Here is a 21,503-nt window from a genome sequence, read left to right on the forward strand (position 1 = left end):
AGGGATTAGTGTGTAAGTGCATGTGTGTGTCTGTGTCTGGGTGTGCACATGTGTGCATGTGTGAGTGAGTGGGGGGAATGGGGAGTGACACATGTCCATCCTCCCCGTTCTCAGGAGGGAAGAAAATTGAAATGATCAAAAACATGATAGGCCTGTCAAAGTACAGGAAATTAGTTACATCAACATGAAATACAAGCCCTGGCTTTATTGTTTTACAGCATGTAAAAAAAATTAAAAGGGAAAATAAAAACACAATACAGGGTATTACCAGAGCTCTAGGGACAGGGAGGGACTCCCCCCCAACATTTCAAGCCTGGGGGAGAAGGTGGACTCTCCTTCCCCCAAAGTGTGAGTGTGTTTGAGGCTCTGCCTTCACTTCCTGCGTCTATCAGAGTTCACGGCCATCTCGGCTCTCAGAAAACACTTCCATCTACTGTGGTCCTGCCCAGCGGCTCTTCATGGGTCCAGGGATCCCCAAGGTCTGTAGGAAGAATATAAGGGACATTCAAGGTCTGTGGGTAAAATTCACAGGGTCCTTGAACTTGGATGAGCAAAAAAGGGCAACTTTCCTTTTTTTTAACTTCTCACTTCAATCTCGCATTCCTTTCCATGGCCAGCTTGGGAAGTCACAGGCATTTCCACGTCCCAGCACAGGTAACGCCCCAGGTAACTTCAAATCCTATTGCTCCATACCAGGATAGCAGTATTGGGTAGCTTTTGGACATACACCTCCCCCTAGATCTTAGACCTAATGCATTAATAAAGAGCACTATGTTGCTATATAAAAATTGCTGTATCCACATTTTGATAACGCATTTCCATATAATTGGTTTCCTGATACCTCTGTGCATTTTAGAATTTCATTTTAAGCACTGAAAACTTGTTCTGGGACGAGGTGCACGGGTTTCCACAAGGTTGTGGAAGGGTCCGTGGTAGGAGGCATGCCAGAAACCCCCTCCCTGCCCCTGGGCCCCCACCCTGCATCTGCCGCTCCACCCTGGAGAACAGGCCTGCACTCTCCCAGCGGCCAGCCTGGCTCCGGGGTGGGAGTGGGGCGGGGCATCCTGCACTCCCACATGCAATCGGCCTGCTCCAGTCCTTCCTGGCATTGCAGCTGCTTTGCCTTTTAATGGGGTCTGCACCTCCAAAACCCTAGGGGAGAGGGACGGAGGGGAAGATGACCCAGGAGTTGCCAGGTCGGAAAAGTGTTGACTCACTCCGGTGCACCTCTGCTTCAAGACGGGCAAAGTCTCTGGACGGCGATTTGTTCCAGGCTTCCATTTACAGATGGGGACTCTGAAGGTCAGAAAGGAGAAATAATGCCCCCAAGCCACCCCCACCGAATACACAGGGGATGCTGGCCTGGCCTGCCCACCTGGGGCCGTCGCTCTCGGCAACCTTCTTCCCTGCCCTGCTCCGTGCCCCCCCCCCCCCCAGCATCCGGATGGAGCTGGAGGCCTAGTGCGTGAAGAATCCCTGGGCCTCTCAAAGACCTCTGGCAAGTATCCTGTAAGCCCCAGCACAGCTGGGAGGCCCAGCCCCACACCTGCCCCTGCGGCCCAACAGCTGCCATCTCCCCAAGGGAGGCCTCATCTGCAAAGTGGGGCCACGGCTGGTCTCACGTGATGGAGGGACCCAGCACCTGCTGGGCAGATGTGCGGTAATTGCGGCCCCCCTGCCCTCCCTGGATCAGGGTCCGGGAGGCAGTAGGAAGCACTGACAAGCAGAGTTTCAAAGGCCCCTGAACTGGTGCCGCCTTCCAGGGCCTGAGCAGTTGAAACCAGGACTGCGTCCATGCGCTGTCAGGGAGCCCCAGCTCTGGCGTTCCGTGAGGAGTTTTAGGGCTGCGTGTGCCTTGGCTCAGTGTGAAAGGGGCCACCCGCCAGGCGCCCTCTTCCCCTAGTCACAGCCTAAGCCGAGGGAGGTCAAGGTGGGGCTGGGGGGACGGGCGGGACGAGGCGGTTGAGTGTTGAGCTCTCCGGTGGCTCTGGGAGCGAGGGTCTGGCCGAGCAGCGGCGGCGGCTGAAGAATGAGGAGCCAGGGGCCGTCCACCCAGGCCAGGGACCACTGTGCAGGGCATGAGGTGCACAAAGCTGACGAGGAACGCAGGGGACCGTCCCCAGGCCCGAGGCAGGGGACCCAGGCAGCGGGACAAGAAGTCAATCCTACAAGAGCATCCCCGACCGAGCACAGACTCTCAGCGCGGCCCCTTTGTGTAGCTCCGCCTGGAGGAAACTTCCCGCTCGGTGCGCGCCCCCACCCCAACTCCTCCCTCGGGAACGCCCCCTCCCCAAAGCAGTTCTCAAGGTTCCCTGGGCGTACCGTAACCGAGTCAGAACTTCGAACTGCTTCGCACGCCATCCAGTTACAACATTCGGTGGCGCCCGGCGGTCCAATCGGAGCTTGCGGCCTCTCTCGAGCCTTTCCCAAGGTGGGGACCAGGATGAGGCCAGGGATGGGGAAGGGGGCGGACGGGGATACCGCATCCCGCGTGGCGGCACCGCCCGGCCTCGGTCCAGTCGCCGCGGAGGGCACAGCCTCGCACGGATTTCCGGACTTACGCTTCGCGGCGACAGCTCCGGAACGCGCCCTTCCCGGGCCCGCCGCGGGCGCCCCCGCTTCGCCGCCGCCTTGGCAGGGTCGCCCCCGGTGGGGGCTGGGAGCCCCGCGCTCGGCCGAGGAATGAGCGCCCCCGCGGGCCGCCCCACCTGAGCCATGCGCCCCCATGGCGCCGGCGCGCCGGGCGGCATGGAGCCCCGCGCCGCCGCGCTCTAACTCCGCTCTGCGCCCGGCTGCGGGCGGCGGACCGAAAGCCGAGACCCGCGGGACGCAAGCAGCGAGCCGGCGCCGGGCAGATGGCTGGAGCGAGCAAGATCTGAAACTCGGCTCCCTGAAACGTGACCATGTGGATTCAACAGCTTTCAGGACTCAGGTGAGCGACCCGGCGCGGCCTGGGCCGGGGTGCGTGTGTGCGTGTGTCGGGTTGGACCCAGCGTTGGGTCCTCAGTGCTGCAAATAAAGGGACCCCTGCTGCTCCTAGTGAGCGACTGGCGGCCAGGGGAGAACTGATCCGGGGCTCTGCGCCCGGCAGCCTCGCAGGGAGCGGCCGCCTATCCCGGATTCCGCGCGTCCGGGACCCGATAGGGGCACCCGCCCCAGCTCCCCGGCAGCGCAGTGTCCTGGCCCGCCGCCCCGGCGCGCCTCCTGCTCCGGGCCCGGAGCGAGGTGCGGGCCGCTGGGCGCGGCTGGTCGGAGACTCGCGGCAGGGGCCCCGGCCGCGCGGGGAAGCCAGGGCTCTGGCTCCCGGTGAAAGCCTTGCCGGCGGGAGTTGGGAAAAAAACAAAATCAAACAGCCGCTCCGCCGGCCCTTTCCCTTTCTCGGATCTGAGCGCGGTCCCTCCCAGCTGCCCACCCAGCTGTTTGCCGGTGACCTCCGGGTGGGTCCGACGGGCGCGCACAGCTGGCGGGCAGCTGGGGTGGAGAGACTCTTGGGCTCTGGGGAGCGCGGGCGGCACCCCCCCCACCCCCAAACATAACTAACTCCAAGCCCGCAGGCCCGCCCCGGAGCTTGTCTGTGTTGGGAGTTCTGGGCCCGCTAGTGAACCGCGGGGCTCGAGCCCGGGAACCCGCGGTGGGGGCGCACAGCAAGAGCCTTCTCCGCAAACTTTGCCCCGCCGTGGCGCTCGGGCTTCTCCAGCCCCTGCCTCTCGGTGCCTAGAGCCCGGGACACACTTGTCCCCGTTTTCAAGACTGGCTGCCTCAGAGCCATCTTCCTCCTGCCCGGGTGGGGGTGGGGCGCTTCTCAGGGCCGATGTATTTGGTCCCGGGTTGGACCCAGACCGGGGAGGAAGCAGGCGGAGGAGAAAGGCAACGTGCGGTTCTCGAGTTCGTCCACTGGGAAGCACTGCACGCCCGCTGTGGGGAGAAACGGGACCGCTAGCTGCGAGTGCCCCCACCCGCAGCCGGTAACAAGCCGGGGGGAGCGGCCCAAGGGAGAGTCGTTTGCGCGTCTCGATTTCGAGAAATCGAAAGAGACAAGGTGCCCCAAGAGTTTTTTAGCTGCCCTTGGGTTGGGAGAGGATCCGGCTCTCCAGGAGTAAATACCGTTTATAACGTCTAGTGAAAATCGCTGAATGCTCTGATTTGCCTTTTAGGGGAAGCTACACTTCTCCTAGTAGCGGATCTTGCTCCTGCTGTGGCTTCTAAGGGGTTAATAAGGGATGGGCTGGTGTTAGGTATTGGCTAGGCAGGAAAGGATACCCCGTGCTCCTGCTAGGTAAGGTCTGGGCTTTAGGTTGATCTGGGGCGCAGACAAAATGGAGCGAGGGAGGCTTTGCTGGCATCACGGCCGCCAGGTGCGCTGCCCGCCCCTCCTGTTCTGCCCTCCTTTCTCCTCCCGCAGCCGGTCCCAGGTCCCAGCAGGACCCAACAGGCTCCCCACCCTGGGCGGCTCTGGCCGGACTCTCCCCCTCCAGCTTCTGGACACTTTCTGAGTTGTCCTGCCCCCCCCCCCCCCATCTCTCCTGAGAAGTTATTGGGGTGGACAATATTTTTTGCTAAGTTGCTAGATGGGAAGATTATTACACTTCAATAAGGAGAGAGGGGAGTAAATGGCATGGAAAGAAACCTCTTTGTTGGCTGGAAATTCACTAAAAGAGTTCCTATGAAGCATCCCCAAGGGAGGTTTACTTGGGATTTTGCTTTAGAAAATAGTTCTTTTGATGATTTTGAAATTTGACCTTTTATTTTTCCCCCTTACTGTTAAGCATAGGAGACTTGCTGTGGTGCCTGTAAGGATGAGTTTTTCCTGGGCTCCTGGCAGAGGTCCTGCCTGGCGGTGAGGTCTCTGGGCAGGGGCAGGGGTTTGGGTTGGGAGGGCCTGTGTGCTTTTGTGTCCAGCCAGGCCAGGAGGGCCGAGAGCTGCAAGGTGGAAATGTGTTTCCCCCCGAAGACAGAGTGGTTACTTGTTTCTCACCTTCGCTTAGAGCCACATCATGGCCACTAAGTGAGGCCAGGCAGCCTGAAGCCAAGTGGGTGACCCTGAACCTGGAGTTGATCACCATGCCAAAAGAGGCAGAGACTGGGTTTTTTACCTGGGGGCCTCTCAGCTCCAGCTTTGCAGACGGTCTGTGCTTGGCTCTGCCTGTGGACGGAGCTTTTTCTTTTTACGAGGGAGAGACAGGTGGAGGCTGGCTGAGGCTTACAAGAGCTTTTCTGTGCCTTTTGTGTGGTCACTGTATCAAAGCTCCAAAGAGACTTTTCCATTAGCGCAGATAAGGCTAACTCTTTAGGGAGACCCAGCAGCTTGACAAGTTGCATTTGAGCTCACACATAAAGGGACATCCCAGAGTGGCTTGGAAGGGGGGCTTGCTCAGCCCGTGGCGGGCCAGCTGGGGTATTGCTGTCTGGGTGTGAGTGGCCTCCCCAGCTGCAGGAGTGTGACCCTAGCACTCTGTCCCTTGGAGTGTCTCCGTTCTCATGCCCCTTCTCTTGGGAAGCACTGGGTGGGGATGATGTCAAATAAAAACATGGCACTCTTTATTTGTGGGGCACTTTGAGTTCCCCATGCCCTCACGCAGGCTGCACTGTGATTGGGCCGCCCTGTGGGGATTCGCGGCTTGGTGCTCACCTCCTGCCAAGTCCCCAGCACCTGGGACCTTAATGGGGGGGTTTAGTGGATGGAGTGGACACTTCATGCACAAACGCTCTCTCCCTGTGAATCCTGGCCATGGCTACTCAATTGATTGTGCTGGAATCTGGGCAGGGACAGGGGCTGGGGCACTCCTCTGAAACCGTGGACCTTACATCAGTCGTGGTTTTAGGAGGCAGCTCAGATCTTCTGGCAGCAACAGTGCCTCTCCCTCCCCTCGCGGCCACCCCCAACCAGGGATTCACTCCAGTCTCATCTGCCTTTTGGTTATTTGTTTTAATCATCTGCTTGCCTTTTCCGGGCATATGCAAGAGGGCACTAAGAGGGGAGCAGGGCAAGGCATCTTGGTGTCCTCAGCTCATGACCAGCTGAGGCAGGTCCCTGCCTCCCTGAGATGTCTGTCTCTGGATCCCTCGAGAAGGAACAGCTTGCTCCCCACTCAGCATCCTCCTCGGAGCTGGGGCAGCCAGAAGGCTGTGGGTGCAGCTGGGATCTGGCCCCATCCTCACTGGCCAGTCTGACCCTGACGCACACAAGGGTCCAGCAGGCGCTGGCTCGCTTTGCCCCCTGCTCCCTGAGATCCCTGGGCCCCTGCCGGGAGGCAGCAGGGTTCCTGGGGAAGGTGGAGAGCCGGGCGCCCCTGTTGGCTGCAGCTATGACCCTAAGGAATGTTAAAGTAAAAGGAGAGAGAGACTGCGATCAGGGGATCCAGAGACATCAGTCTTCAGACAAATTTATTTTCAGCCAAGTACAAAATCATATACCAGCAAGAAAGGTGATAAAGGTTGTTTGCATGTAAAAGCTAAACAATGCAAAAACAAGTTCCAGGAAGTAAGTACTTCTAAGGCTAGGATGTTAATTTCCCTTAAGCAAGTCTCTTCCCCCTCTTTGTGCTTTATCTGCATATCTCAGTTTCTATTGAAATTCCAGATCCTGAAAGCTCAAGTCTGCCTTTCCTCATGGACTTGTAGTTTGCAAGCTTTAGGTTAAACAACTTTTAACTCCTAAATGCCCTGGTCACGGTGAAGTGGGGGGCTCAGCCTGCTCCCAGGCCCTCCCGGACCCTGGGGCCTGCTCTGGGGCTACATAAGAGTCATCAGCTTTAAGTACGTAGCTGCCAGGTTTCCTTCAAAGTGTTACAAGTCAGTAGAGACCAAACTGATGTAAAGATTAGCTTAGAAAGCCAAATATATCCTTGATCTAGATTTTCATGTTTGAAGTCTGACCCGAGGGTTTCTTCCTCCGAAGCCAGTCAGACTGGAGGGGCAGGCAGGGCCAGGGGCTTTCTCCTGCCCAAGCACACAGGCCTCTCCTTGGCTCTTCCCTCCCCAAGACCCCTTCCAGGAATTCCAGGGAGCCAGGAGGCCTTGGAGCAAGGAGTGGCGGTTATATAACTCAGTTAACTCTCAGCTTCTTGGGCTTGAAGAGAAAGTCAAAGGCTGGAGTGTGTCCGGGTTGGAGCTGCGGAGCCTGGGGGTGCCCCTGACCCCACCCCCATCCCAGGGCTGTCCCCATGCCAGGTATGGTGTCACCCCCGGCTGCCCAGAAGGGGGTTGCTGGCCCCTTCCAGCCCTCCTCTTCGGAGGCAGCACTCTGTGCCCCAGCAGTCAGCTCCCCAGTGCCAGCTCCCCAAAGACATTTCCAGGCTGGGACCTCCGTGAGGGCTCTCTCTCCATGTAGGGGAGTGACAGCAGCAGCCTCACTGGCACTAGCAGATGTGGGCCCGGCCTGCAGGACAGAAGCTGGGGTCAAACTTTGCCGGGGGTTCCTGCCTCTCTCTTTGGAGGACTCCGGGGTGCAGAGGGACCAGAAGCCACCAACTGACCACAGGATCTTCATGGCTGATAAATATCTCCCAAGCAGCCAAAAGACCGCCTGCTGTGCTCTGGGTTTCACAAAGTCCTCTGTTTACCATGTTGCCTGGGGGTGAGCATCACTACTTGCTGGACCCAGGAGGTGAGGGCGGGGAGCGATCCCACCCCCAGTAAAACCCCTGGGCTGCAGAGATGCTAGTTCCTTTGTGCTGGATTCATCATGATAGGCGCAGCCTGCTCCCTGTCACTAATGGGACTTGTTCTGCTTGCTGGACCTTTTGCATCCGTTGCACGATCTCCAGGGTGGCCGGCCATAGAGGGCTGGCATTGGCCTGGGCCATCGTCTCCTGGATGGTGCCGCTGCTAGGAATGTCAGTGCTCCAAGCCCAGCTGCTGGAAAGGGGAGCAGAACTGGCAGTGCCAGGAGCCTGCCCTTGTGGTGGAGACTAAAGGGGGCAGGTCTGTCAAAGAAAGGGTAGGTGTGTGTGTGTGTCCTGTTTTATGCTGGCCCGTGGGTTCCTAACTCTTCATTGCATCTTTTTTTTATTATTATTAATTAAAAAAATTAACTAAAACAACATTTAGAAATCATTCCATTCTACATATGCAATCAGTAAATCTTAATATCATCACATAGATGTGTGATCATCATTTCTTAGTACATTTGCATCGATTTAGGAAAAGAACTAGTAAAACAACAGGAAAAGATACAGAATGATAATATAGAGAAAAAAATAAAAATAATAAAAATAAAAATAAAAAAATATTAAAAAAGGGAAAAAAACAAAAAACACGAACAAACCAAAAAAACTATAGCTCAGATGCAGCTTCATTCAGTGTTTTAACATAATTACATTACAATTAGATAGTATTGTGTTGTCCATTTTTGAGTTTTTGTATCTAGTTCTGTTGCACAGTCTGTAACCCTTCAGCTCCGATTACCCATTATCTTACCCTGTTTCTAACTCCTGATGGTCTCTGTTACCAATGACATATTCCAAGTTTATTCTCTAATGTTGGTTCACATCAGTGGGACCATACAGTATTGGTCCTTTAGTTTTTGGCTAGACTCACTCAGCATAATGTTCTCTAGGTCCATCCATGTTATTACATGCTTCATAAGTTTATTCTGTCTTAAAGCTGCATAATATTCCATCGTATGTATATACCACAGTTTGTTTAGCCACTCTTCTTTTGATGGACATTTTGGCTGTTTCCATCTCTTTGCAATTGTAAATAATGCTGCTATAAACATTGGTGTGCAAATGTCCGTTTATGTCTTTGCCCTTAAGTCCTTTGAGTAGATACCTAGCAATGGTATTGCTGGGTCGTATGGCAATTCTATATTCAGTTTTTTGAGGAACCGCCAAACTGCCTTCCACAGTGGTTGCACCATTTGACATTCCCACCAACAGTGGATAAGTGTGCCTCTTTCACCGCATCCTCTCCAGCACTTGTCATTTTCTGTTTTGTTGATAATGGCCATTCTGGTGGGTGTGAGATGATATCTCATTGTGGTTTTGATTTGCATTTCTCTAATGGCCAGGGACATTGAGCATCTCTTCATGTGTCTTTTGGCCATTTGTATTTCCTCATCTGAGAGGTGTCTGTTCAAGTCTTTTTCCCATTTTGTAATTGGGTTGGCTGTCTTTTTGTTGTTGAGTTGAACAATCTCTTTATAAATTCTGGATACTAGACCTTTATCCGATATTTGTTTCCAAATATTGTCTCCCATTGTGTAGGCTGTCTTTCTACTTTCTTGATGAAGTTCTTTGATGCACAAAAGTGTTTAATTTTGAGGAGCTCCCATTTATTTATTTCTTCTTCAGTGCTCTTGCTTTAGGTTTAAGGTCCATAAAACCACCTCCAATTGTAAGTTTCATAAGATATCTCCCTACATTTTCCTCTAACTGTTTTATGGTCTTAGACCTAATGTTTAGATCTTTGATCCATTTTGAGTTAACTTTCATATAGGGTGTGAGATACGGGTCTTCTTTCATTCTTTTGCATATGGATATCCAGTTCTCTAGGCACCATTTATTGAAGAGACTGTTCTGTCCCAGGTGAGTTGGCTTGACTGCCTTATCAAAGATCAAATGTCCATAGATGAGAGGGTCTATATCTGAGCACTCTATTCGATTCCATTGGTCAATATATCTATCTTTATGCCAATACCATGTTGTTTTGACCAGCGTGGCTTCATAATATGCCTTAAAGTCCGGCAGCGTGAGACCTCCAGCTTCATTTTTTTCCCTCAAGATACTTTTAGCAATTCGGGGCACCCTGCCCTTCCAGATAAATTTGCTTATTGGTTTTTCTATTTCTGAAAAATAAGTTGTTGGGATTTTGATTGGTATTGCATTGAATCTGTAAATCAATTTAGGTAGATTGACATCTTAACTATATTTAGTCTTCCAATCCATGAACACGGTATGCCCGTCCATCTATTTAGGTCTTCTGTGATTTCTTTTAGCAGTTTTTTGTAGTTTTCTTTATATAGGTTTTTTGTCTCTTTAGTTAAATTTATTCCTAGGTATTTTATTCTTTTAGTTGCAATTGTAAATGGGATTCGTTTCTTGATTTCCCCCTCAGCTTGTTCATTGTTAGTGTATAGAAATGCTACAGATTTTTGAATGTTGATCTTGTAACCTGCTACTTCACTGTACTCATTTATTAGCTCTAGTAGTTTTGTTGTGGATTTTTCCGGGTTTTCGACGTATAGTATCATATCATCTGCAAACAGTGATAGTTTTACTTCTTCCTTTCCAATTTTGATGCCTTGTATTTCTTTTTCTTGTCTAATTGCTCTGGCTAGAACCTCCAACACGATTTTGAATAATAGTGGTGATAATGCACATCCTTGTCTTGTTCCTGATCTTAGGGGGAAAGTTTTCAATTTTTCCCCATTGAGGATGATATTAGCTGTGGGTTTTTCATATATTCCCTCTATCATTTTAAGGAAGTTCCCTTGTATTCCTATCCTTTGAAGTGTTTTCAACAGGAAAGGATGTTGAATCTTGTCAAATGCCTTCTCTGCATCAATTGAGATGATCATGTGATTTTTCTGCTTTGATTTGTTGATATGGTGTATTACATTAATTGATTTTCTTATGTTGAACCATCCTTGCATACCTGGGATGAATCCTACTTGGTCATGATGTATAATTCTTTTAATGTGTTGTTGGATTCGATTTGCTAGAATTTTGTTGAGGATTTTTGCATCTATATTCATTAGAGAGATTGGTCTGTAGTTTTCTTTTTTTGTAATATCTTTGCCTGGTTTTGGTATGAGGGTGATGTTGGCTTCATAGAATGAATTAGGTAGCTTTCTCTCCACTTCGATTTTTTTGAAGAGTTTGAGCAGAGTTGGTACTAATTCGTTCTGGAATGTTTGGTAGAATTCACATGTGAAGCCATCTGGTCCTGGACTTTTCTTTTTCGGAAGCTTTTGAATGACTGATTCAATTTCTTCACTTGTGATTGGTTTGTTGAGGTCATCTATTTCTTCTTGAGTCAAAGTTGGTTGTTCATGTCTTTCCAGGAACCCATCCATTTCATCTAAATTGTTGTATTTATTAGCGTAAAGTTGTTCATAGTATCCTGTTATTACCTCCTTCATTTCTGTGAGGTCAGTGGTTATGTTTCCTCTTCCATTTCTGATCTTATTTATTTGCATCCTCTCTCTTCTTCTTTCTGTCAGTCTTGCTAAGGGCCCATCAATCTTATTGATTTTTTCATAGAACCAACTTCTGGTCTTATTGATTTTCTCTATTGTTTTCATGTTCTCGATTTCATTTATTTCTGCTGTAATCTTTGTTATTTCTTTCCTTTTGTTTGCCATGGGGTTAGTTTGCTGTTCTTTCTCCAGTTCTTCCAAGTGGACAGTTAATTCCTGCATTTTTGCCTTTTTTTCTTTTCTGATATAGGCATTTAGGGCAATACATTTCCCTCTTAGCACTGCCTTTGCTGCGTCCCATAGGTTTTCATATGTTGTGTTTTTGTTTTCATTCACCTTGAGATATTTACTAATTTCTCTTGCAATTTCTTTTTTGACCCACTCGTTGTTTAAGAGTGTGTTGTTGAGCCTCTACCTATTTGTGAATTTTCTGGCACTCCGCCTATTATCGATTTCGAACTTCATTCCTGTATGATCTGAGAAAGTGTTGTGTATGATTTCAATCTTTTTAAATTTGTTAAGACTTGCTTTGTGACCCAGCATATGGTCTATCTTTGAGAATGATCCATGAGCACTTGAGAAAAAGGTGTATCCTGCTGTTGTGGGGTGTAATGTCCTATAAATGTCTGTTAAATCTAGCTCATTTATTGTAATATTCAAATTCTCTATTTCTTTACTGATCCTCTGTCTAGATGTTCTGTCCATTGATGAGAGTGGTGAATTGAAATCTCCAACTATTATGGTATATGTGTCTATTTCCCTTTTCAGTGTTTGCAGTGTATTCCTCACGTATTTTGGGGCATTCTGGTTCGGTGCGTAAATATTTATGATTGTTATGTCTTCTTGTTTAATTGTTCCTTTTATTAGTAGATAGTGTCCTTCTTTGTCTCTTTTAACTGTTTTACATTTGAAGTCTAATTTGTTGGATATTAGTATAGCCACTCCTGCTCTTTTCTGGTTGTTATTTGCATGAAATATCTTTTCCCAACCTTTCACTTTCAACCTGTGTTTATCTTTGGGTCTAAGATGTGTTTCCTGTAGACAGCATATAGAAAGATCCTGTTTTTTAATCCATTCTGCCAATCTATGTCTTTTGATTGGGGAATTCAGTCCATTAACATTTAGTGTTATTACTTTTTGGATAATATTTTCCTCTACCATTTTGCCTTTTGTATTATATATGTCATATCTGATTTTCCTTCTTTCTACACTCTTCTCCATACCTCTCTCTTCTGTCTTTTTGTATCTGACTCTAGTGCTCCCTTTAGTATTTCTTGCAGAGCTGGTCTCTTGGTCACAAATTCTCTCAGTGACTTTTTGTCTATAAATGTTTTAATTTCTCCCTCATTTTTGAAGGACAACTTTGCTGGATATAGGAGTCTTGGTTGGCAGTTTTTCTCTTTTAGTAACTTAAATATATCATCCCACTGTCTTCTAGCTTCCATGGTTTGTGCTGAGAAATCTACACATAGTCTTATTGGGTTTCCCTTGTATGTGATGGATTGTTTTTCTCTTGCTGCTTTCAAGATCCTCTCTTTCTCTTTGACCTCTGACATTCTAACTAGTAAGTGTCTTGGAGAACGCCTATTTGGGTCTATTCTCTTTGGGGTGCGCTGCACTTCTTGGATCTGTAATTTTAGGTCTTTCATAAGAGTTGGGAAATTTTCAGTGATAATTTCTTCCATTACTTTTTCTTCTCCTTTTCCCTCCTCTTCTCCTTTGGGGACACCCACAACACGTATATTTGTGCAGTTCAAATTGTCCTTCAGTTCCCTGATCCCCTGTTCAAATTTTTCCATTCTTTTCCCTATAGTTTCTGTTTGTTTTTGGACTTCGGATGTTCCATCCTCCAAATCACTACTTCTATCTTCTGTCTCTTTAAATCTATCATTGTAGGTATCCATTGTTTTTTCCATCTTTTCTACTTTACCCTTCACTTCCATAAGCTCTGTGATTTGTTTTTTCAGTTTTTCTATTTCTTCTTTTTGATCAGCCCATGTCTTCTTCATGTCCTCCCTCAATTTATCGATTTCGTTTTTGAAGAGGTTTTCCATTTCTGTTTGTATATTCAGCATTAGTTGTCTCAGCTCCTGTATCTCATTTGAACTATTGGTTTGCTCCTTTGACTGGGCCATATTTTCAATTTTCTGAGCGTGATCCGTTATCTTCTGCTGGCGTCTGGGCATTTAGTCAGATTTCCCTGGGTGTTGGACCCAACAGGTTGTGAGATTTTTCTGTGAAATCTCTGGGTTCTGTTTTTCTTATCCTGCGCAGTAGGTGGCGCTCGTGGCACACGTTTGTCTGCAGGTCCCACCATTAAAAGGTGCTGTGGGTCCTTTAACTTTGGAAAACTCTCACCGTGGGGGAGGTTCACCCGCCGAAGTGGCTTGGAAGAGTGCCAGCCGGCCCAGGGTTCCGAACACGGGGAGGGTCGCCGGCCGCCGCAGCCCGGGAGAGCGCCCGTCCAAATTTCCTAGTTGGCCCGAGGCACCAAGCATGGTGGGAGGGCGCCAGCCGCCACGGCCCGAGAGCGTACACCGTTCCCAGCCAGATCGGGGAATCTCGTGTTTGGAAGGGACCCCCCCGGTCACCATTCTCCGCGCCTGGGGATTTCCGATCCAATTCTCTCAGTTGGTCCGGGGGGCCACGCGTTGGGGGGTCGCCAGCCACCGTGGCTTGAGGGGGCCACCTGTCCAATTCTACCAGCTGGCCCGGGAAGGAGGAAGGGAGGGACTCCGGCCGCTTGCCGCCCCTACCCGGGGAAGCCCGCGCCCCTCGGCGATCTCACCGGAGCTGGTTCTCCCAGACAGTCACCCGTTCCAGGATGGGGTACACTGTCTTTTTGATCTCTGTCGTGGCTCCGGGAGCTGTTCTGTATTATTTCTACTCCCCTAGTAGCTGTTCTGGAGGAGGAACTAAGATCCGCGCGTCTTACTAAGCCGCCATCTTCTCCGGAAGTCTGCTTCCTCTTTTAAAGGCTTCCGGTAAACTAATCAAGACCTACCTGGAATGTTAGTTTCCAGTAAACTAATCAAGACCCACCTGGAATCGGTAGAATTGCATCTCCATGTAATCAAAGGTTAATTCCCAAAATTGGCTGTGTCACATCTCCATGGAGATAATCTAACCAAGCTGCTAACTAAATAGGGATTAAAAGAAATGTCTGTCTCCACAAAAGGATTAGGGTTAAAACATGGCTTTTGTAGAGTTATATAATCCTTTCAAAGGATTTTTTTGTATTTTTGTATTATTTGTATTTTTGAGGGACATATTCATTTCTCAAATTTTAACATTAATTGGCATAAAGTTATTAATAATGTTGCCTTGGGACTCTAGAATTCTCTCCTGTCTGTCATGATGCTTCCTTATTACTTTTATAAAAGTGTGCATGTGTGAATACTACCACCTTCCTGTTTGTGTGTTGTATATGTCTGCACATGTGCCAGTGTCTACCTGTGTGTATGTATGAGTGCACGTGTTTCAGTGTCTCCCTGTGTCCATATGTGTGCCACATGTGTGCCAGTGCCTGCCTTTGTCTATGTGCAAGTGCACACATGTATGAGCATTTACCTGTGAGCATGCTGTGTATGTGTGCTGCATGTGTGCCAGAGTCTGCTTGTGTGCATGTTGTGTATGTGTTCTTGTGTTTACCAATGAGTGCCTGTGCATGTATGAGTGCATTTGTGTGTCAGCATCTGCCTGTGTGCATGTACAAGTGCACATGTATAGACAGAGTGGCTGCCCCAAGATATCCGGCCCTAATCCTCAAAGCAGGGACCTTGCAGATGTGATTGAGTTAAGGATCTTGAGGAAAGCAGTTGATCCTGGATTGCTTGGGAGGGCCCCAGCTGCTAGTACAGGTTTCTGCTGAGGTGGGGCAGTGGCAGGTGCACGCACAGGAGAAGATGGACTTTTGGGGGGGCATGCAGGGTGCGATGCGGGGGCATCTCCCAGGGCTCTCCCCCCAGTGCTGTCCCCAGGGTGGCCCACCTGCTGGCTCCAGGCAGAGCCTCAGGTAAAGCCCCATTGATGGACATTGTTGCTGCAGCATATGCATTTGTGGCCTCTGTGTGTGGGTGTGCATTCCCTTCTTCCTGATTATTCAGGCTTTTCCTGCTTCTTTATTTTCTATTTTAACTTTTCTACTCTTGATTAATAACATGTTTCCACTTTCACTTAATTTGCTGCTTTTTTTTAAAGAGTTCTAGGGGCATTTAAATATTTGGTTTATTTATTTCCAATCTTTAAAATAGTAAATTTATTTCAGTTTATAAAGTTTTCCCCAAATATCACCTTAACTGAAGTCCACATATTTGAGTATGCATTGTTTTCTTTGATGATTTCTAAATATTTTGCAATTTTCATTGTTACTTCCTCTTTAATTTATGAGTTTTTTAGGTGTGTATTTTTTGAGGGTTGCTATACATGTGGATTTTATTTTAAAATGTGTTTTTATTGTTGGCTTTTAATTAATAGAAATGCAATAATATTAGTTCTTTGAAATTTTCTGAGGCTGGTCAGTTTTCAAAGATATTAGTGTATTTGAAAAAAATAAATGTTCTCTGTTTTTTAGGAACAGAATTGGATAGATAAGAAATGGTTATGACTCTCTGGTGAATCCAGTTGTTGATTTCATCTGAATCTTTTATAGCCACAGTAAATTTTCATCTGTTTGGTCTTCCAGGTTCTAATAGTGATTTGTTTCTAATAAAGTCCTCTATATTGGATAAATTGTCATTTTTTCTTTATTTATTTTGAGGTTTGGGGGTTAAGTGTATAAAATTAATGGTTATTATATTTCTTGGTGGAATTATCCTTTTATATTATGCAGTAGATCTCTCTTTAGCCCTGCTAATGCTTTCTGCCTTAAATTCTATTTGCCCTGAGTATTAGTATACTAGTTTTCTTTTTCTAGAATATTTACTTAGTATATCATCTTTATTCCTGTATTTTCAAATTTTCTGTATGTTTTTGCTTTGGTATGTCTCTTGTAAATAGCATACAGTTGGATTTTCAAAAATCCAATTTAATCTAAGATACATTTATATTTTTATGATTATCAATGTAGTTGGACTTAACTATATTACCTTATTTTGCTTTTTCTCTTTATATTATTTGTTTTCTTTCTTTTCCTGTTTTTTCCTCACTTTCGTGGATTGACAAATAGTTCTATATTACCTATTCAACCTATCCCACTTCACCCCTGTGCTGGTGAAGCTATTATATACCCCAGAAAAGCCATGTCCTTTAATTTTTATTCAGTATTGCTCCGTGGTATCTTTTTGATTGTTTCCATGGATAGGATGTGGCTTATCCAGTTGTGGGTGGTAACTTTTGAATAGGTGGTTCCATGGAGATGTGTCTGCACCCATTCAAGGTGAGGTTTCTTACTGGAGCCCTTTGAGAGGGATCCATTTTGGAAAAAGCTTCAGAGCCACCAGAGCCCACACAGCCCTTTGGAGATGCAGAAGGAAAATGCCCCCAGGGAAGCCTGAGGAAATGAGGGGAAAAAGCTGGCAGACGCCCAGTGCCGTTCCAGCTGACAGAGGTGTTCTGAACCCATTGGCCTTCTTGAATCAAGGTATCTTTCCCTGGATACCTTAGTTTGGACATTTTCACAGCCTTAGAACTGTAAACTTGCAACTTAATGAATTACCTTTTTAAAAGCCATTCTGTTTCCTGTATATTGTATTCTGGCAGCATTTACAAACTAAAACAACCCCCTCTGCTGGTTTAGAAATAGATCATATTTCTATTAGTTTATTGGATAGCCTTAACATTTAAAAATATATGTAGCTATCCATTTGTCTAATGCAAGGCTTGGTGAACTACTGTCCATCTGGCTGCTTGCCTATTTTGTAAATAAAGTTTTATTGGAAAGCAGCCATGCCCATTCATGGACATATTATGTATGGTCGCATTTGTGTTCAGTGGCAGAGTTGAACAGTTGTGATAGAGCTTGTAGGCTCACAAACCCTAAGCATCTCCTTTATAGGAAATATTTATTATCCTCTGGTCTGGCACCATGAAGAGTGATTTAGCCTTTCTGACATCCTTTGCTGCAAGTACACAGAAAACAACCCCTTCTCTAAATAGTTTTATTATTGCTTGGGTTGGAAGTTTTACATGAAAAAAACCCCACAAAAATGTAAGAAAAAATTGTATAGCATGCATTAAAAAAAATAAAACAATGAATGGCTAATTAAATTTACTTTAAATAGTTTTCTGTGTTCACCATTATTTCTTATATTGTATACATTCCATTTGGGTTCAGTTTTCTTATTGTTTTAGTTTATCATTTACTGAGGGTCTGGGGTGATGGCTTTATTTTATGCCCCAAAATATGTTTATTTTGCCCTCAGTCTTCATTGACAGTTTAGCTGGATATACATTTTTCAGTTATTTTCGTGCTGAGCTTTGTATGTATTATTCAGCATAGGTTTCTAACATATATTTTTGCTGAAATCCTCTCTCTTTTCCTAGACATTCTATCTTTCTTATCTGGTATCTTTTAGAATTCTCTTTTTATACTTGATGTTCTGAAATTTCTTGCACTATTTCTGGCTATAAATTTTTTTTCTCTCTGTCTAATTGGTACTTGTAGTATACTTTAAATCTGAAGCTTTTTTCTTTAATTCTGGAATTTCTCTCTCTGCTACCTCTTCAAATACCATGTTGCCAGATCCCCTCTGTTCACTTCTTCTGGAGCTGGGACTTGATGTATGTGGAATCTCTTGCTTGAACTCCATATCACTTTTGCCTTTCTGACATCTGTGCATGAATTCCTTGTTCTGTCCTTGGGACTCTCAGATTGTCTCAGCTTGGAGTCTTTCATCTATTATTATTTAGTTTTTAAAATTCCACTAATTATTTATTGCCAAGCCTTCTAGCTGGTTCTCTATATCTTGTGGTTTCTGCCTGTTTTTATTTCATAATTTGTTGAATTCACCTGAGCCATGTTCACCTTCCAGGCGTTGATGCTGTCGAATGCCCTTGCTGTTCCTTGTGTGCTGATGGGTTTTGGTTGGGAGAGGAGGTTTCCTCATTGCCCCTCTTTTCTTTCATATGAGATATTATTTCTGTTATTTTTGACCCCAGATCTGTCTCAAGTTTTCTCTGTCATGACCATGTATTTAGGGCAGGGGCACAAGACCTTCGGCACCAAGATTCCTGGATTCCTTTGGAAGGTGGAGCCCACAGGATGGTGGGTGATTGGGTGGGGATGTGAGAGAGCCTGAAGAGTCTGGGCTGAAGCTACGTTTTGGTGTAGACAAAGGTGAGCAGTGCTGCTTATTGAGCTGGAGAATACCCAGGAAGGAGCAAGTTGGGAGTGAGGATCAAGAGTTCTTCAGTTGTGTAATGTTTGATACGCTATTTTGATAACCAAGTGGAAATGTTTAAAAAATAAAAGTAGTATATGAGCTTGGAGCTTCAAGTTTGGGCTAAAGATGTAAATTTGGGAATAATAAGTATGCAGTGACATTCATATCTAAATCGCATACAGAGTAAGCCCAGGAGCATCCAACTTTGAGTATGGTGGAGGAGGGAAGGTGAGCAAAAAAGACCATGAAAGAACCCCTGAAGATGTAGGAGGAAAATGGAAGCATTGCCAAAAGGGCAAAGAGAAGAAAGAGGTTTCACTGCATGGCCTGGCAAAAGCACTTGGGTAGAGTGGTGGGGTGAGGGCCTAGCTTGAGGAAGTTAAGGAGACCCTGAAGTGTGAGGAGTGGAGAAACTGAACGAGTGAGTCTTTATATGAAGGGAGCAGAAAAATGTGCCACAATGGGAGTTGGGTATGGATCAGAGGAGCTTTGTTTCGGAGATGAGAGACACTGAGGCACATTTCTATGTTGATGAAATGGATCGTGCTGGTTTTACAGGGTCCTCTGCACCTCTTGCTCCCCCATATTGGGTCCCTTTCCCTTGTTCACCTCCTGCAGTTCATGTAGGAAGGTGACATGTGATGATGGTGTACAGTCTATTTTGTCCAGCAACTTCTTACCCCCATGTAGCAGGCAGCCTGGAGTGCGGTAGGAGCTGGTTAGCCCTTGATGAGAGGACAGGCTCCTGACGTGGCAGGTTTTGGGGACCAGGTGTCCTTTGAATCAGAGGGAGGGTCGTACAGATAAAACGCCACCCTGCTGGTGAGGGGTCTGAACTCAATTTTTGCCTGGCAAGCCCTTCCCTGTGCCTGGCCTGTGCGTGGGAGGTGGGATTGTGGGTTGAAGGTGACCCTGGTTTGGAGGGAAAGGACGTGGTGCTGGGAGGAGTGCACGCCTCCTGACCGGATGCTGAAGTCCTCCGCCTCCTCCTTCCCTTCCAGGATACTGGCGACAGCAGGCACCGACTTCGACCTGCAAACCCTGCGGGCAGTGCACGTGCTGAGGCCCCTGAAGCTGGTGTCGGGGATCCCCTGTGAGTTCGACCAGTCCCGGCAGGGTCTCCTCCCTCGTCCTGCCTTGTCCCGGCATGGCCTCCCCTTCTCCCCTCCTTACCTGCCCCCTCCACCCCCCACCACCCCTGAGCCAGGGGTGCTTTGGCTCAGGCAGGGAACAAGCTAGTACCTTGCTGCAGCAGGGTTGGGGGTTAGGATGCCGGAGAAATGTTCAAAGCAGCAGAAGGGCTCAGGCTCAGCAGGCCGTTGGGGTCTTCTCCCTGGTCAGCCCGGGGACCTTGCCAGGCACGGGCTTGGGCATGCAGTAAGGCCAGGGCCAGGCTGGGGAGTGGAGGGGGAGTGGGGTCACAGCCTCCTCTGTCCGGGGCTGATTGCCACAAGCCACTGGCCACCCTCACTTTCCCCAAGGATTGGGTCCTCCGGAATCCTGGCTCCTCTCCCAGAATCCTCCACCCCTACCCCAGAATTCCCTGCTCTTCCTCCAGGATTCCCTGCTCCTCTCCCAGGATCCCTTGCTCCTCTCCCAGGATCCCCTGTTCCTCTCCCAGGATCCCCTGCTCTTCCCCCAGGATTCCCTGCTCCTCTCCCAGGATCCCCTGCTCTTCCCCCAGGATCCCCTGCTCCTCTCCCAGGATCCCCTGCTCTTCTCCCAGGTTCCCCTGAGCTCTTCCTACCCTGAGCCTTCCATGGTTTCACTCCCCAGTAGACACCCTGCTCTGGCGCCTGCCTCCCTGCAGGACTCAATGCCCCAACCGTTCACTGCTCCTCGAATTCCTCGGTTCTGTCCTCTTGGACACTCACTGTCCTGCCCACCTTGCCTGGGGCTCACACTCTGCCCCTCAGGCCCGCTCTGCTGCCCCTAACTAGCCCACCATGCCCTGGACCAGGTTTGCAGGTGGTGCTCAAGTCCATCATGAAGGCCATGGCCCCACTCCTGCAGATCGGGCTGTTTCTCTTCTTCGCCATCCTCATGTTTGCCATCATCGGTCTCGAGTTCTACGTGGGCAAATACCACAAGGCCTGTATCCCCAACGGCACAGGTGAGCTGTCTCAGGTGAGGCCAGGGCTGGTTAGGCCAGCAGGGGCTCACTTCTGGGTGGAGAGCCTCCTCTGCTGATGGACACCAGGGTGTCCCTCACGTTCCAGTGCTCACACAGATAATGCCCGGCAGACCCAAATCAAAACACACGCAGAGGAAGTGCCTGCAGGTGTAGCAACTTTAGGAAGGAAGCATAAAGGTACTTGAAGTGGGGTGGGGTGGAGACCTGAGGGTTGCCCTTACAGGGTGCGGAGGAGATGGGGGAAGCTCACGTGCCCCGCAGACCTTTCTGAGAGGGCTGGACAGGGAGTGATGTCATCTGCTTCCTCTGGCTGCTCTGGGCTAACTTAGAGCTGATCTGGTCTGGCCCAGCGTGTCAGGGAAGAGGTGGCTTGAAGGGACCAGCTTGGGATGTATTTTGTGGGTGAGGAGTTCTCTGATTGTATGTGGAGTGTGAGAGAAAGAGAAGTGCTAAACATGACGCTAAGATTTTTGGCTTGAGCTGCAAACAGATTAGAGGAGAAAACACATATTCTCTTGATAGATACAGAAGAAGCAATTACTAAACTTTAAATCATTCATGATTTAAAAGTAAAGAACTCTTATTGAAGTAGAAGTAAAAAGAAATTCCTTAGACTCCCTAAAATTTCCTGTAACATCTTATTTATTTGTAAGACTTGAGAATCTTTTCCTTTAACATCAACAACAAAACAAGGGCACACACGGTTACTTGTAGGCCCCACACCATGGGCTGTCACAGCCAGTGCAGTGAGGCTCTGGAGAGACGGGGAAGCCCTACAGGACCTGGAGAGCAGGAGATGGGCCTGGCATTACTCTCAGATGATACCGTTGTCTACCAACAGGAAATTGATGATTTCATATTCTTTACACACTTGTAAGATATTTGGAGGAGATGAACAAACCTGGTC

General features: G+C 48.1%; 2 long non-coding RNA genes across 2 annotated transcripts; one reads left to right on the forward strand and one right to left on the reverse strand.

The window, feature by feature from the left end:
* Positions 1 to 203: 203 nt before the first annotated feature.
* On the reverse strand, positions 204 to 2,307 carry LOC143682997 (uncharacterized). Its single transcript, XR_013175397.1, has 3 exons — positions 1,722 to 2,307; positions 1,218 to 1,296; positions 204 to 481 (listed from the first exon to the last, which is right to left on the reverse strand). It is a non-coding gene; the product is annotated as an uncharacterized LOC143682997 (long non-coding RNA).
* Positions 2,308 to 2,816: 509 nt separating this feature from the next.
* Positions 2,817 to 19,731, forward strand: LOC143688479 (uncharacterized). The gene is made up of 2 exons (XR_013178100.1): positions 2,817 to 2,932; positions 19,464 to 19,731. It is a non-coding gene; the product is annotated as an uncharacterized LOC143688479 (long non-coding RNA).
* The last annotated feature ends 1,772 nt before the right edge of the window (positions 19,732 to 21,503 follow it).

This window comes from Tamandua tetradactyla, chromosome 1 (assembly GCF_023851605.1).
Source record: "Tamandua tetradactyla isolate mTamTet1 chromosome 1, mTamTet1.pri, whole genome shotgun sequence".
Classification (NCBI taxonomy): domain Eukaryota; kingdom Metazoa; phylum Chordata; class Mammalia; order Pilosa; family Myrmecophagidae; genus Tamandua; species Tamandua tetradactyla.